At 37.1% G+C, this 18035-nt stretch overlaps 1 pseudogene; it reads left to right on the forward strand.

Moving 5' to 3' along the window:
* The first annotated feature begins 15798 nt into the window (after positions 1-15798).
* On the forward strand, positions 15799-17473 carry LOC109676322 (eIF5-mimic protein 2 pseudogene; annotated as a pseudogene).
* The last annotated feature ends 562 nt before the right edge of the window (positions 17474-18035 follow it).

Below are 18035 nucleotides of genomic sequence, written 5' to 3' on the forward strand. Positions count from 1 at the left end.
TGTGAAGTAGTATAAAATGCACACATATATGCATTAATAATTGGAATAATTTTAGTAGGGTTATTGCACATTGTATGCTTTTATTAAAAATCAAATGTTTATTTTATGCTGGTTTTATATCAGTTTAGTTACACAAATGATAACAGAATTACTGTTGGTTCAAAGCACTGACATTGGGAGCATAAAACATTTCTGAGGAAATTAACAAGGGCCCGCATAAATGGAGAAATGTACTGTATTTATGGGTCAGAACTAAATATTATTTAGATGTAATTTTTCTCCAAATTAATCTACAGACCCAAGGCAGTTTCAATAAAAATCCTAGTAGACAGTTTTGTAAAAGTTGATGATCTGATTCTAAAATTCATAATGAAACGCAGAAGACCTAAAATAGTTCAAACCATGCTGGAAAAGGATAATAAAGGTGAAAGACAAATGTTGCCTGACTGCGATCTATACCAATCAAGACTCTATGGTAATAGTGTGAAACATGTACAAATGTATCTGTGAAACACAGAAAAGACGCCTGCATTAGCCTCACACATATATGGTTAACTGACAAATGTATGGAGGAAATCCCAGTGGAGAAAGCAAAATCTTTTCAAAAAATGGTGCTGGAACAACTGGATTTTTATGGGTAATGACTGAACTTTTATCTCTACCTTGCACAATATAAAAATCAAACCTACGTATAAAACCTAAACCTACAAGCATTCCTGTAAAAATAGACAAATTATTTAACAGTCATTTCATCAAAGATTAATCAATGGAAAGTAAGCATGACAGAAGATGCTCAATGTCATGTTAATTGAAGCCACACTGAGAAATCACCGTACTGCCACTGGGATTGCTAGAATAAAAAGGCCAAATGCATATCAAGTGTGGCACAGTGTGCAACAACTGGAGAGCTCATAGACTCTTGGTGGGAGTAGAGGATGAATTTCTTAAAAGTTAAACATATATCCACTTTATAATCCAGACTTTCCATTCCTAAGTATTTTCTCAAGAGTGAGGAAAGCATATGTCCATACAAATATCTGAACATGAATATTCATAAAAGCTTTATTTGTAGTAGCAAAAATCTAGAGTAGCCCCCATTTTCATCAATCTTAATGTATTAGAAATATTGAGGCAAATCCATGTAATAGAGTAATACTCAGCAATAAAAAGAAGCAAATGGGTAAGTCACAAGTCATGACTCTAAGTGAAAAGAATGCAGACAAAAAATACATTGTATGATTCCTGTTTAAGCAAACTTCAAGTAAATAGATACAAACTAATCTATCACTAAAAGCAGATGGTTGCTTGCCAGAGGATGGAGGAAAGGCCATTGGGATGAAATAAGAGGGAAGGTTTAGCAATGGGACACTAGGAAACTTTTGGTAGTCATGACATAATCTCTTTTTTTTTTTTTTGGTGCTTGGGTGAATGGAACCCAGGGCTGTGTGTAAGCTAAGCAGGTGTTGTACGACTGAGCTATAACTCCAACCCCAATGGACGCATTCTTTATGTTAATCATGGTGATGATTTCTGGCATTTTTATACATGTTAAAAAAATACCCAACTGTACACTGTAAAATCCTTTATTTATCCAGTTTAAAACCAAGAAACAGCCAGGTGCCAGTGGCTCAGTCTGTCACTCTTGCTACTCAGGTGGAAGAGTTCAGGAGGGTTGTATTTTCAGACCAATCCCAGGGTGAAAAGTTGACACGATCCCTATCTCAACCAACAACTGGGTGCAGTGGCACCACCTGTCATCCCAGCTGTGTAGGAGGCTCATACCAGGGAGGATTGTGCTTCTGTAGTTCTAAGCCTGCAGGGGCAAAAACATTTGCGAGACCCAATCAACAGAAAAAAACTGGGCACGGTGGCACATGTCAGTCTCCAGTTAAATAGGAGGGCGGTAGTCTATTTCAAAAATAATAACTGAAGCAAAAAAAAAAAAAAAGCAAAACATGCTGCAGGCCTGGCTCAGATGGAAAGCCCTGAGTTCAAACCCAGCACTACCAAAACACATGCACACGCACACACACATGCAAGAAACAATAGTAGAATTGTCTTTAATATGAATGAATAGATTGTTTCCCAAATTATAATTGGTAAATTACAGTTATACATTGTGTATAATAAAAAACCTATTAAAGAAGACTCCCCCCTCACTTTGTATAAATATTAGGTAGATATTCTTAATTAGATTTCTGGAAATCTAATTAAGAAAATATCAAGTTTTAGTTTCAAAAGACTTTACCTTTGTGTATGGTTTTTGCCCAGAAAAAAACCTTCCTTTTTTTGGAGAATAACAAGTGATTTCAGAGAAGCAAATGGGCCTGGGTGGTGCTTTTATTTTGGGTATTCAACACACCCAAATATGGCAAATGGAATTTAAAAAAACATTTTCTATTATGGCAACCAAAACCCGTCAATGTGTAGCTATGACTCTCTTTGCACGCTGCATAATAACTTAAAGTAATATGCAGACTGTTTAATGGGAAGACTAAAATTTTATTTTTCTCATGAAAACTTCATGCTGTGGGGAGTCTGGCCAGGATCTAGTCCAATTCAGAGAGAGAGAGTGATTGTCTTAGCTGGGAACAGAAGAACAGGGGATACTTCTCAAAAAAGAAGAAAGCAGAAGTTAGTTTCACAGACATGTTCTATGTGCATCTCAGTTCTGTAGACCCCACCTTGTCCAGTTTTAATGTAATGGAGCAAAAGTTTTCTGTAGACAACCAGGCATAGGATATCAGTGGGGAAATTAAAATAATTGGGTCAAATATTAGAAGGAAATCTAATGTGAAGATGCTTGGCAGTCTACTCAAGAGGAGAGGAACCAAGCCTGCCCATGACTTCAATAAATGAGTGGTTAATATCAGATTCTTAAATGAAGACAAATATATCATAACTCAATCATTTAACTTCACTGTGAAGATAAGTGACATTGTTGCTATAGCATGCTTTCCCTCACTTTTAACACCCCATGCCACACTTTTTGACTTGCAGACAGCTATTGCACTTTGGAGGGAAGATAAGAACCATTCCTTAGCCCTCTGAAAAATAATCATCTAAGGTGAGATGCATGAAAAGTATATACATAATATTAGAAAGGTGGCAAAAGGAAAAGATGCAGAAGAGACAGAAATTGATAGCACTCAGATTAAAACTCTATACTGCATTTATTACAACAGCATTACCTTGTATAATAGGTTGACTATTATAGTAGTCAACCTATTGACTAGACAAAATAGTAGTCTAGTAATCTAGAAAGAAAGTATGTAAATTTCTCTATACATGTACATTTTGTTTCATTTAAAAATTATATATATGAAATATATACTTTAAAATTATATGTATCTATCTTTGCTTAGTGTCATTTTAATTTTGAACTGCAAGTGGTATGAAATCATAATCTATTAAATGTTTATGTTCTCCAGTGTTCTTTTTTTGTACATTTTAATGGATTTCATCATAACTTTTTCGTAGGTGTATACAATGTACATTAATTATACTTACTCCCTCTATGACCCTCTCTTGTCCTTCCTTCTCCCTCCTACTGGTCCTCTTCCCCTCTCCAAAAGTCCCCTTTTTACTTTTATATTTTTTTAAAAAACAATCTAGATTCCAAATATAAGAGAAACATGCAATATTTGTCTTTCTGAGTCTGGCTTATCTTATTTCACTTACCATGATGATCTCGAGTTCCATCCATTTTCCTGCAAATGACATAATTTTGTTGTTGCTCATGGCAGAATAAAATTCCATCAGGTGTTGTGATATCTCTGACATTGTTCTTTTTACTCAGATTGCTTGGGCTATTTGGAGTTGGTCATACTTCCACATGAATTTTAGGATTATTTATTTTCTAGTTCTGTAAAGAATGTCTTCATGATTATTATGGAGGTTGCATTGAATCTATACATCACTTTAAAATATAGCCACTTTCACAGTATTAATTCTGCTAAACCACAATACGGGAAGTCCTTTCACCTTATGGTGTCTTTTTCAACTTCTTTCTTCAATCTATTATAGAGGCCTTTTACATCCTTGGTTAGATTCATTATAGGTTTACATTTTTTGAGGTTATGTGAATGGGATGGTTTTTCTGATTTCTTTCAGCCTGTTCATTATCAGAATATAAAAGTTACTGATTTTTGCATCTCCATTGTTCTTAATCTTCCAGATAGAAGTCTGTCCTGCAGGGGCTAATAGAAGGAGGAAGTGGAAAGAAGAATTGAACCTAAAGCCGTGAAGTTAAAGTTGTCTTAAAGGGGCAATAGATCAAGAAAAACTTTACATGGTTGACAGAAACTAAAACAGTGTATTATCCGTCTTTCTATTGATGTGCCAAAATACTTGAGAAAAACAACTTAAAGGAGGAAAGTTCCAGAGGTTACAGTTCATGGTTGACTGCCTCCCCGTTGTTTTGGACCTGAAGTGAGGCAGTGCATCACCACAGGAATGTGTGACAGAGGAGGCTGCTCACCTCATGGCAGCCAGGAAACAAAGAGCAAGGGAGCAGAGAGGAAAAGGGACTGAGACAAGATATATCACCCTGAGGGCCACTCATTTCAACTAGGTTCTATCTGCTCAGAATAGCCATGAAATTGTGAATCCATCAATGGATTAATGCAGTGAAGAGATCAGGGCCCTCCTGGTCCATTCGCATCCTCAAAGCCTTACCTTGGAACACTGCTGCATTGTGGACCAAGCCATCAACACATGAGTCTTTGGGAAACAGTTCAGACCCAAATGGTGAAGTTAATGTTGTTGGTTGAAACCACTGGGATCCTTGGCTCTTTAGTACCTGATGTCTGAATATTTCCAGTCCCATTAAGAACTTAATTTTAGTTTGATTTAATTGAACATTTTTTATATTTTACCAAATAGCTTTACCTTCAAAAGAAAAGGTATGCACAATTGGGTACAAAGGATGTGCATTGAAAAGTAAGACTCATATTCCTAGCCCATCATTTCTCTGCTGCTCAGGCAAATGGAGGAGGCTCTTTCTTCACATACCCTAGGAAATTGACTCAAAATATATAGGGTATATGCAGTTTTCCCTTGGATTGTTTTTGCAAAGAATATAAATAAAATCCTTTGGTCATGGTGACCCTGTGCACCTGACACTTAAACACACTTTATGTTTCACTCTAGGTGATGGAGACAGTAAAAATTAAGTTGGGTAGAATATTTTGTGTTGCATAACAGTCCGTTTTTATGTGGACTGTAACCTGCTGTTGAATGTAAGCATTCAAGAATGAAGGATTTTTTTCCTTTGAAATAAATTGAGAAAAAGCATTTCCTAACATCCTGTCCAACACTGTATTTTTGGTTACCTTTTTTTTAAGAAGGCCAGAAGCAAAGCAAACTCAGTGAATGTCTTCTACACATGCCTTTTTTCTGAGCCCCTCATGTGCTACTACTTTCCCGGCAAGATATGAACTTCTTTTTCCTTTCCTTTTTTGAGTTTTGGTGGCACTGAGGTTTGAACTCAAGGCCTCTTTCTTGCTAGGCAAGTGCTCCAACATTTGAGTCACTCTGCCAATCCATAAACTTCATTAAGAATAACTTAAATCTGAAAGATTTATAAACCCATTGAAATTTTTATGCTCAAATAAGTAGAACCTACTGAATTTCTGGGCTTACTCCCTAGACTCTTCCTTGTCTTCAAATTCATCTATATTGTAATGAATGGCTCTGAAGTTTATACTTTTATTCTCTTGTATCCAAAAATCTTTACAATATCTCTAGTGAGGTGTGTAATTGGCATTTTAAAGTAGCCATGTTCTATGCAAATCATTAAATGTAATACAGCATGTTAACAGAAGCAAAGACAAAATCCACTTGGTCATCTCAATAGAAGCAGAAAACTCTTCGATAAAATTCAACATCCTTTCATGATGAAAGCACAGACAAAACTAAGAATAGAAGGAATATACTTAACATAATAAAGGCTATATATGACAAACCTATAGCCAACATCATACTTAATGGGGAAAAACTGAAACTACTTCCTCTAAAGTCGGGAACAAGGCAAGGGTGCCCACTCCCCCCACTCTTATTCAACCTAGTCCTGGAATTCATAGCCAGAGCAATAAGGCAGGAAGAAGAAATAAAAGAAACACAAATAGGTAAGGAAGAAGTTGAACTATCCCTATTGAGAGACGACATGATTTTATACCTAAACAACCCAAAAAACTCCACCAAAAGACTCTTAAACACCATAAACAGCTTCAGCAAGGTGGCAGGATACAAAATCAATTTACAAAACTCAGTAGCTTTTCTATATACCAACAATGAACAGATTGAGAAAGAATATAGGAAAACAATTCATTTACAGTGGCCTCAAAAAAAATCAAATACCTATGAATAAACTTAACAAAGGATATGAATGACCTCTACAAGGAAAACTATAAACTATTGAAGAAAGAGATGGAAGACTACAGAAGGTGGAAAGATCTCCCATGCTCATAGATTGGCAGGATCAATGTAGTAAAAATGGCTATACTACCAAAAGCAATCTACATGTTTAATGCAATTCCCATCAAAATCTCAATGGCATTCATCACAGATATTGAAAAATCTACCCTAAAGTTCATTCAGAAACACAGGAGACTGCGAATAGCCAAGGCAATACTCAGCAAAAAGAGCAATTCTGGAGGTATGACTAACTTCAAACTATATTACAGAGCTATGGCAAAAAAAAAAGCCCAGCACGGTACTGGCACAAAAACAGATATGAAGACTGGTGGAACAGAATACAGGACCTGCATATGAATCCATGCATCTATGCTCACCTAGTTTTTGACAGTTACCTCTTCAACAAATGTTGCTGGGAAAACTGGATATCTGCCTGCAGAAAACTGAAACTAGATCCGTGATTGTCACCCTGTACAAGTATCGACTCAAAGTGGACCTTAATATCAGACCTGAAACCTTGGAGCTAGTACAGAAAAGAGCAGGGAATACCCTGGAGGCTGTAGGTATAGGCAAGGACTACCTCAGTAGAACACAAACTGTTCAGCAAGTAAGAAAAAGGATGGACAAATGGGACTACATGAGATTAAAAAACTTTGCACAGCAAAACAAATTGTCTCTAAATTGAAGAGACCACCCACAGAAGGTGAGAAAATCTTTGCCAGCTATACATCAGACAAGGGAACGATAACCAGAATATACAGGGAGCTCAAAAAACTAAACTCCACCAAAATCAGTGACCCAATGAAGAAATGGGCACATGAACTGAAGAAAGCCTTTTCAAAGGAAGAAATCCAAATGGCCAAAAACACATGAAAAAATGCTCAGCATCCCTGGCCATAAAGGAAATGCAAATCAAAACCACACTAAGATTCCACCTCACCCCTGTTAGAATAGTTACCAACAGGAACACAAATGACAACAAATGTTTTCAAGGATGCAGGGATAAAGGAACCCTCATACGCTGCAGGTGGGAATAGAAGCTACTACAACAATTACGGAAAACAGTATGGCGGGTCCTTAAAAAACAAAAAATAGACCTCCCATATGATCCAGCAATTCCACTCATAGGGATACCTGAAGAATTGTGGGTCAGCTTACAACAAAAGCACCTGCACATCCATGCTATTGCAACACTATTCACAGTAGCTAAGCTGTGGAAACAACCAAGATACCCCACTACTGACAAATGGATTAAGAAAATGAGGTATTTATACACAATGGAATTTTACTCAGCCACAAACAAAGAGTAAAATTTTGTCATTCTCAGGAAAATAGATGAAACTGGAGAACATCATCTTAAGTGAATTTAGCCAGGTTCAAAAGGCCAAAAGTCCATGTTCTTTCTCATATGTGAATTATAGATCTAAAACAAATATAGCAATATTATGGGACACAGGTCACACTAAGGGGAGGCTACACACAAGATGGATAGGGCAAGGGAAGGAAACTAAATACTTGAATGTGATTGATGTACTCACTGTACAGGAATGAATATAGAAATCTTAAACTGGCCAGGGCCACCATGGGCAGGAGACTAGGCAGGAGTGATGAGGACTAGAAGAGATGAACCAATTTGGGTTATAGCACATACATGCATGCATGGAAACATGTATGGAAACAAGGGAACTCCTTGTGCAGCCATCTTTATCTCAAACTAGCAAAAACATCATGTTTTTCTTTTTATCTTTTATTGTTTTTTTCTACAAAACCAGAGAATAGGAAGGCAGAACAGGTTCTGCCAGGGTGGGAGGAGGTGGCCCTGATGGGAGGGAAGAGGTGGCAGGGAAAGGGTAGAAGGGTGAATATGATGTAAATAATGTATACACATTTATGTGAATGGAAAAATGAGACCTGCTGAAACTTTTTTAGGACTTAGGGAGGGGGCAGTGAAGGAGAGCATGAGGGGATGAATTCAAGTATGATATATTTGATACATTGTAAGAACCTTTGTAAGTGCTACAATGTACCCCCACCCAGAACAACAGTAAAGGAAAAAAAATTAAGTAGCTCTGTGCAAAAATAACACTGCCCCCTCCAAATTCCCTTTCCAATTTTCACCATTTCAATTCTTGGCAGCCTATCCATCTGTACGTTAACTGTAGGACTTAGCATCACTCTTGATTCTGTTTCCAACAATCCAGTCTTCACATTAAATCCCACATGTGACTATGTCTCACTTGTTGCAGTGCTGTATTCTAGGTGTGGTCTCCTACATCTTCCATTAGGGTTATTGAAGTAGCATCCACAGCAGCCCAGGTCAGAACCCCTGCTCAGAACTTCCAAGGTCTGCTCTTCATTTCAGTGGTTTGCAAGGCTCTAAAAGACCTGCTTTTTATGGCTTTATTTCTGGTGGGTTTTGCTCCTCCATACAGCTTCCTTTCTGTTTGCTGGACATGCTGAACACATTTCTGTTAGAAGCCATTGCATTTTCTATTTCTTTTACCTGGAAAGTTCTCTTTGGATAGCTACATGAATTGCTGCCTCACTTTGACATCTCTGCTCATATGTCACTTTGTCACAAAGATCTCCCTGAACACTCTATGCAAAATTTCAATGTCTCCCCACTGTCCTCTGTTCCCACATGACACTTTATTTTCAACACAGCACTGCTACCTGAGAAGATTTCAAATCTATGGTCTGTGTCTTCCTGTTAGAATGTGAGTACATTCCTGTTAGAATGCATCCATGGTAGGGTCTTGGTTTTGGTCACTCACCTTTCTACATGCCATGTGTCACTTGCTTGGTATGACCAGCTGATCTTGAGTTCAGCTAAACATTTATACTCATAGAGCTCTGTGGCAACATTGAGCTTCTTAGGACTCATGGGAGATGACAGGAAGGAAGCATGAGGCAGGTAGGAGGTGACAGGAGGGTAGTGTGAGGCTGCAGTCAGCAGGAGTCCCATGGAAGTCCAGTATCCTCTTCTCTGGTTATTCAAAGGACAACTCAGGCAGGAAATAGGCAACATTGGTTGCTGCAGGTTCCTCCTTTGCTTAGAAGGTTCATGCCCCATAATATTTGTTGTAATCATCCTATGAGACTATCTTCTAAAAGTCATAAATAAATGAATGAACATACCTGTTAAAAGATCAGTACCTCAGGGAAGCCAAAGATCTAGCAGTGTGGACTAGTAACAAAGCCAACATTTAACATTTCTGGGGAAACAGTGTTAGAAACTTAGCCCAAGGTCATTCTCTGACGGAAAGGAAGAAGAGTTATTTTTATTGAGAATCTACTTTATTATAATAGTCAAATCAACTTAAATATAATTAGTCTAAGCATTAGATAAATAGAAACAAAAAAATATTAATATCATTAATAACAATTATCACTTTTAAAACTTCTCATTAAGGATAGCATATTGAACACCTTAACTGAAGAAAGAGTTTTGAAGTGGTACATATCCCATGCATATGGTGGTGCCACGTGGTATTTCACTCTGTGCATACATTGTATAATATTTATTTCAGGCTAAGTATATTTATCTCTCAGACATTTGTCATTTCTTTGTGGTGAAACATTCAAATCCTTTTTTCTAGCTTTTTTGTTAGCATGTATTAATTATGCAAAGTAATGGATTTCATTGTGATAGTTTCATATATTCTTATCATATACCTTGATCATATTCACCCTTCTGCTACCTCCCCTTCCCCAGACCCCCATCCTCTTTCTTATATGAGGAGTTTGAAAAGAATTTATTGTGCTGAAGTACATGATAGTTTTCCAACACACATTTGCTGATTAAATTAGATTAATTAATGAGAAAGATACTAGAGGAGAAGACTTTAAACATGATAAAGAAAATTACAAGCCAAACTACAGCATGGGAGAAGACATTTGCAGAACATATATTTTAAAAATGGATTTGTTCATAATATATAAACAACTTCTACAACTCATTAATATGAAGTCCCAAATCCCATCTTAAAGATGGTAAGATATTTTACAGAGACTTTTATAAAAGATTTATGTATGGCAAAAAAAAAAAAGAAAGCATGCACAAACACTTTCAGTATCATTGTCTACTAGGTAAATGCAAATTTAAAATAAAATTAAAACATTTCCACACATTCATTAAAATGGAAAAAATTAAAAAGTAGGCAATCCCAAGGTTCAGCAAGAATATGGAAAACTGAAATCTTCATAAATTGCTGCTGGGAAAGTAAAATGGTACAGTCTACCTTGCAGGATATTTTGGTAGTCTCTTATCAAGTTCAGGATACATTTACCATATGACATACTGAGCTCTTCCTGGGTATTTATTCAGGCGACAAGTGTGCACAAATACTTGTATGAAATGCTCATGGCAGCTTCACTGGTGAATGAATAAACAAATGTCAAAATCCATACAATGGAATCCAACAAAAAGGCTATAAAAAGGAACAAACTATCAATCTACCCAATAAACACTGCCAGTCTCAAAAGCATTATGCTAAGTGAAACATGCCAAAGGCCACATAATCTATGATTTCATTAGTACAATATTTTAAAAAATCACTCTGTAGTGACAGAAATGAGATCAGTAGTAACCAGGGTTTGGAGAGATGGGAGAAGTTTGACTACAAGGGACTTACAGTAAAGCTTTGTGGTGATGCAAATTTAATGCATGGACAATTACCACTCTAAAACAGACATTAAGAAAGAATTGGAACCAGGCCTGAGGCACAGGTCTGTAATCCCATCATCCCAGAGGCAAAGGCAAGAGGATGGCCAGTCCAAGGTCATTGCGTTCTACATTAGGAGACCATTTTCAAAACAAAAAGAACAGAAAACAAAACCAAAGAAGAAAAAGAAAAAATAGGGGTAAAAAAATAAATAGGCTGTAATTAAGTAAGTAATATTATGAAGTAAAATGTGATAAGCTTTATAAGCTTTATGTAAACATACAGAAAATATGGGAATAGAGACTTCTAGGGAAAAATTCTTCAACACTCAGACCATAGGATTTTGCAAAAATGAATAATTTTGTTCAACATTTGCTTTCTCTGTTTGCATTCATCAAAGATATAAACTTTTATATGATGTTCAGGGGATAAGATAAGCTAGATACTTTGTACTTCTGGTTTTCTGATCAATAAATAATAACCTCTTTTCTTCAAAGGAATATATTTACTTATATACTATGAATTAGGAATATGCTTTCACACAATTTTTTTGTTTTTTAAACAATTTATTCCTATATGATAATTATACAGGGAGTTTCATTGTATCATTTCCACACATGCTTTTATTTTATCCTGGTTTGGTTTACCATCTTCATTGTTCTCCCACTTCCCCCACAGCTCTTCTTAAAATGACTTCTTCAGGTTCTAATGTTCTATGTTCATACATGAATAGAAAGTACCTCAACTATATTTATACTTCTTTACCATCTCCATTTGCCTTCCCCCTCCTGCTGGTATGTTCTCCTTAATATGATTTGTCTTACATTCCTGTCCTTCATTATTTTAGTGTCTGTTTATTGTTCAGTGGGGTTTTGCCTTGGTGTTTTACCTGTAAATGTATTGTACTTCAATTAGCCATCCCCCCTCTATTACTCTTCCTTACAGTTACTGTTGTTGTGTAGGGGTGTTTTTAAGTCCTGTGGTGTTTGTTTAAAGAAGTTGGGTGGGCCAACATTGGGTGCATTTAAGTTAATAATTGTTATTTCCTCTTGATATATTGTTTCTTTTATTAGTATGAAGTGACTTTCTTTGTCTCTTCTGACTAATTTAAGTTTGAAGTCTATGTTATCAGATATAACTATCCTTCCTGTTTTGGGGAGCTATTTGCTTGGAAAATCTTTTTCTACCCTTTCACCCTAAGCCAATCTTTGTTTCTGTGGATAAGATGGGTTTCTTGTAAGCAACAGCTTGCTGGGCCTTCCTTTTTAATCCAGCTCACCAATTTATGTCTTTTGATGGGGTAATTGAGACTATTATATTCAGTGTTAATATTGAGCAGTTTGTGACAATTCTGCCATTTTGTTGCTTTTGGGGCATGCTTGTGTGTGTGTGTGTGTGTGTGTGTGTGTGTGTGTATGCACAATTAATTCTTTGCTCCTCTACAATTGCTTATCTGCTCTTCTCCTGGAACTTAATTATTCCCATCCTTTTGTAGCTACATTTATCTTCATCATCTGTAAGATTCCTTTGAGTATCTTCCAAAGGTCTGGAGTGGTCATACATTGTTTTAGTTTCTGTTTATCATGGAAGGTTTTTATTTCTCCTTCGATTATGAATGATAGGTTTGCTGGGTAGAGTATTCTAGGTTTTAAGTTGTTTTCTTTCAATGCTTGAAATAACTCATTCCATGTCCTCTTTGCTTTTAAGGTTTCTGTTGAGAAATCTGCTGTTATGCTGATGGGTTTGCCTTAATGGGTGATTTGACATTTCTACTTACAGTCATCATTATTCTTTCCTTGTTCTCTGTGCTTAATGTTTTAACTATAATATGCCATTGAGAGGTTCTGTTTTGATCATTTCTGTTTGATCATTTCTCAATATCTCCTATACCTGGATGGAAATCTCTTTCCTGAGGTTTAGGAAGTTTTCTGCTATTATTTTGTTGACTATGTTTCCTATGCTTATGACTTGCACATCTTCTCCTTCTTTAATGCCAATGATTCATAGGTTTAGTCTTTTAATGGAGTCACAGAGTTCCTGCATATTCCTTTCATATTTCTTCATTCTTTTTTCTATGTATTCATTAGTTTTTTTCCATTATATCTACTTTATCTTCAAGTCCTGAAATTTGGTATTCCATTTGTTCCAGTCTACTGGAGTGGCTTTCAACTGTATTTTTTTTTACTTGATGTAAGGTGGAAGTTTATCTCTTTTTTGTATCTTCCTTGATTTCATTGAGATGTTTGTTAGTATTCTCTTCAAGTTCATTTAGTTGTTTCTGTATCTTCTTGAGCTGTTTATCCATAATCTCTTAGATTTCATTGACTTGTTTTTTCATGTCCTCTTTAACCTCCTAATCATTCTTATCATTTTTTAAGCTCAGAGACTGATGTATCACCCCTTTACTATCCATCAGATCCTTTCTTGTGTGGTTGTTGGCTTTTTGAGGACTGGCTATTGGCTAGGCTATTGTGGGGTTTCTGTCTTCTGACCTGGGGGTATAACTTAACAGTTTGGGACTTCCCTGGCTCCTGGAAGGCTTGTAGCTCTGTGTGTAAATTTTTAACACTTCAGGTGGTCTTCATGGACTGGACACTATTTTGGTCTGGGGGGGGGCACAAACAGAAAGAAAGAACACATGCCAGTGGCACAGTGTGCTCCTGGTGGAACCTGAGCACCTGGGAAGATCTGTCCTCTAAAAGGCTTATTTAGAGTTTGGTCATTGTAGATATGGTCTGTCTATATACTGTCACCTCTTATTTAGGAAAGTAACCAGGTCACCTACCTCTCCTGTCATGAAACAGGGGTTATCTTTCAGGTTTGTGAGAGCTCCTTGATCTGAACTCTGTCAGCAGTCTACCATCTTGGCTGACTCCTTTTAAATGTCAAATATTTCTGAGTATAGTTTTTGTCATGTATGGACCCTAAAAGTATATGTGATTTAAAGATAATGGTATGTATTTTAGAAGGGAGGCACTCAAGTAGGTATTCATCAATCACAGTTGTATTAAGATTTTCCTCATTCATAATTGTATTATTTTATTTATTTGTCTGAAATTTGGCTTCTTAGAAAGAATATGCCAGGGAGAAACCAGGAGGGCCCCCGGGCCACCAGTCACCTGTGCCCAGACAGCTTGGGAAGACGTGGACAAGGTGAGCTAAGTGGTACATGGTACTTCCACAGACAACCCTGGGCCAGATCAGCATAGTCCCCTGGACAGACCGACCCCCACCCAGGGAAAAAAGAGAAACTGAGTAATAAGCAATAAGAACAAAAAAGACATGCAGGAAAGATGGTGGGAACCCTAAGCTCTGAAGGGGGGAGAAGGGAATCACTCCTGCAACTGTAAATAAACAAGCTGGGCCTGGCCGGAGAGGCTCCAGGGGAGCGGAGGCACACACCCAGCAACCAGGAGTGGGAAATCTTGTGAGAGTTGTGGAGGGAGGAAAACTCCACAGGAGAGGAGGGAAGACCCACTTCCCACGTGAGCTGTAAACAAACACGCAGGCCAGAGAAAGTGGGTACAGTGTCACCTCCTCCAGTGTGCTTGGAAAGGGGAAAGCTTGTAGCAGCAGCTCGCGCACAGGAGAACTCTGAATAAACAAAGCCTGCTGGGCCAGGGGAGTGTTAAGCTCACCCCAGAGATCTGCATAAATAACACTGCCAGCAACAGCAGGCTGACAGCAGCAGGCAGGCAAGCCACAGCCAAGATAGCCATTCACAGACCTGTCTCCAGACTCCTTTTTTTTCTCTCTCTCTCCCTTTGATGAGAAAACAACCGAACTCACCTGCATGCTGAAAAACTTACTGAAACTGTATTGCATTTGACCTTGGGACAGTTTGTGGGCTTTTTTTTCTTTTTGTGCAGTTTTGTTCTACTTTATGCATCCCCTTTGATGAGACAACTACAGAACAACATCTGAGGCACTATCTCTAGGATTGCAGCCTGAGGGATGAACACCAAAATTATTAAGACTGAAATTTCATTGCATTTGAACTTGGAGGTTTTTATTTTTTATTTTGTTTTATTTTATATATATATATATTTTTCTTTCATTTACTTATTTTTTATGTTTATTCTTATCTTTACTCTTTTTATTTTTTATTTTCAATCCTCCCTCTGTCTCTCTAATGTCTTTTCAGCTTATGGTTCATTAGTACACTGTCTCTCCCTGTTTATATCTTTGAAACTTTTTTTGTTTGTTTCTTTGTTTTGTTATTTTTTCTACCGGATTATTTGTTTTTCACTTTTACTTTAACTTCTTTGCTTTCCATCCCCTCTCACCCTTCCATTCTAAATGTCACTAGTGCTATTATTACAAGCCAGAAAATACTTAATTGCACACAGTACAGGGACAATAACAACACTAAGGGCAATGATGGGAAGACAGAAAAAACAGGGAAACAAGTTTCCCCACAGCAAAAAATTAGTAAAGGAACCAGAGGGAAATGAAGAAAATAGATACTCAGATCCAGACTCCAACAAAATGAAGATAAACTATGCCAAAGAACCCAATGAAGCCCACAAGAATAATTTAAAAGAAGACATACTACAGGTACTCAATGAGAATTTTATAGAGTTGATACTGGATATGGTTAACCAAAATGTATAGGAGACACTCAAGAAATTCCAAGGGTCACAGAGGAGACACTGCCACAGTTGCCGCCATCTCGGGGATTTCTGGCTCTTTTCTCTTTGCCTTAAATTCGGTGTCTTTTATGAATAATCAAAAGCAGCAAAAGCCAATGCTATCAGGCCAGTGTATTAAAACCAGAAAAATAGATGAAAAGGAGAGGTTTGACCCTGCTCAGTTTGAAGACTGTATTATTCAAGGCTTAACTGAAACTGGTACTGATTTGGAAGCAGTAGCTAAGTTTCTTGATGCTTCTGGAGCAAAACTTGACTACCGTCACTATGCAGAAACACTCTTTGACATTCTGGTGACTGGTGGAATGCTGGCTCCAGGTGGTACACTGGCAGATGACATGATGTGTACAGATGTCTGCGTGTTTGCAGCACAAGAAGACTTAGAGACCATGCAAGCATTTGCTCAGGTTTTTAACAAGTTAATCAGGTGCTACAAATACTTGGAGAAAGGTTTTGAAGATGAAGTAAAAAAAGCTGTTGCTGTTCTTAAAGGGTTTCTCAGAGTCAGAGAGGAACAAGCTGGCTATGTTTACTGGTGTTCTTCTGGCTAATGGAAAACTTAATGCATCCATTCTTAATAGACTTTATAATGAGAATTTGGTTAAAGAAGGGGTTTCAGCAGCTTTTGCTGTAAAGCTCTTTAAATCATGGATAAATGAAAAAGACATCAATGCAGTAGCTGCAAGTGTTCAGAAAGTCAGCATGGATAATAGACTGATGGAACTTTTTCCTGCCAATAAGCAAAGCATTGAACATTTCATGAAATACTTTACTGAGGCAGGCTTGAAAGAACTTTCAGAGTATGTTCGGAATCAGCAGACCATAGGACCTCGTAAGGAGCTCCAGAAAGAACTTCAAGAACAGATGTCCCGTGGTGATCCATTTAAGGATATAATTTTATATGTCAAGGAGGAGATGAAAAAAAAATAACATCCCAGAGCCTGTTGTTATTGGGATAGTGTGGTCGAGTGTGATGAGCACTGTGGAGTGGAACAAAAAAGAGGAGCTTGTAGCAGTTCAAGCCATTAAGAACTTGAAGCAATACAGCCCTCTACTTGCTGCCTTTACTACTCAAGGTCAGTCTGAGCTGACTCTGTTATTGAAGATTCAGGAGTATTGCTATGACAACATTCATTTCATGAAAGCCTTCCAGAAAATAGTGGTTCTTTTTTATAAAGCTGAAGTCCTGAATGAAGAGCCCATTCTGAAGTGGTATAAAGATGCACATGTTGCAAAGGGGAAAAGTGTCTTCCTTGAGCAAATGAAAAAATTTGTAGAATGGCTCAAAAATGCTGAAGAAAAATCTGAGTCTGAAGCTGAAGAAGGTGACTGAATTTTGAAACCACATCCTCAGTAAAGCAAACAGGAGTTGTAGATAAAATGTCATGTCTCCTGGTTCTTACATCTTCCTACCTCCCTATATCAAGCATGATATAAGGGCTTTCTTGGCAAATTTTATTTTAACTGTTTCTATGGTTATTGGAAATGTTGGGTTTCGTTTCTAAAACCACATTTTAAGTAGCTACAGGAGCTATAGATTTGAATCTAATGTTGCATTACTTTTTCAGTTACCTTCTACCTCCTGTATTTTCTACTGTAATAATGTAATTTAAGGCCTTCCACAATGAACAGTTCACTTTATTCCCTGGGTTTTCTATATAAATAGTTTTCAAGGTAAGATTTGGTTAAAAATGATTTGTTATAAAGATTCTGTTTTGCAAATTAAACTGTAAAGTATCAAAAAAAAAAAAAAAAAGAAATTCCAAGACAACAAAAATATAGAATTTGAAAAAGCAAAAGAAGAAATAAAGGAAACCATAGAAGCACTGTATAAACACCAAAATGGAACAGAGAACACAATGAATAAACAGATAAATGAACTCAGGACAAAACAGACAACATTAAAGAGGAAATGACCCAGGATATGGAAAACCTCAGAAAAAAGAACGAAACAGAATTGCAAAACAAAATGGAAGGCCAGTCCAGCAGAATAGAGCAAACAGAAGACAGAATCTCAGAACTTGAAGATGAAATGGTAATTAAAGGAAAAACTGAAGAACTATTAAACAACTCAAGACCTGTGAAAAGAAAATGCAAGAACTCACTGACTCCATCAAAAAACCAAACTTGAGAATCATGGGCATCGAAGAAGGAGAAGAGGTGCAAACAAAGGGAATGCGCAATATATTCAACAAAATAATAACAGAAAATTTCCCAAATCTAGAGAAAGATAGTCCCATACAGATGAAAGAGGCTTCCAGGACACCAAACAGACCAGTTCAAAATAGAACTACCCCACGACATA

The sequence above is a fragment of the Castor canadensis genome, chromosome 9 (genome assembly GCF_047511655.1).
Source record: "Castor canadensis chromosome 9, mCasCan1.hap1v2, whole genome shotgun sequence".
In the NCBI taxonomy this organism is placed as follows: domain Eukaryota; kingdom Metazoa; phylum Chordata; class Mammalia; order Rodentia; family Castoridae; genus Castor; species Castor canadensis.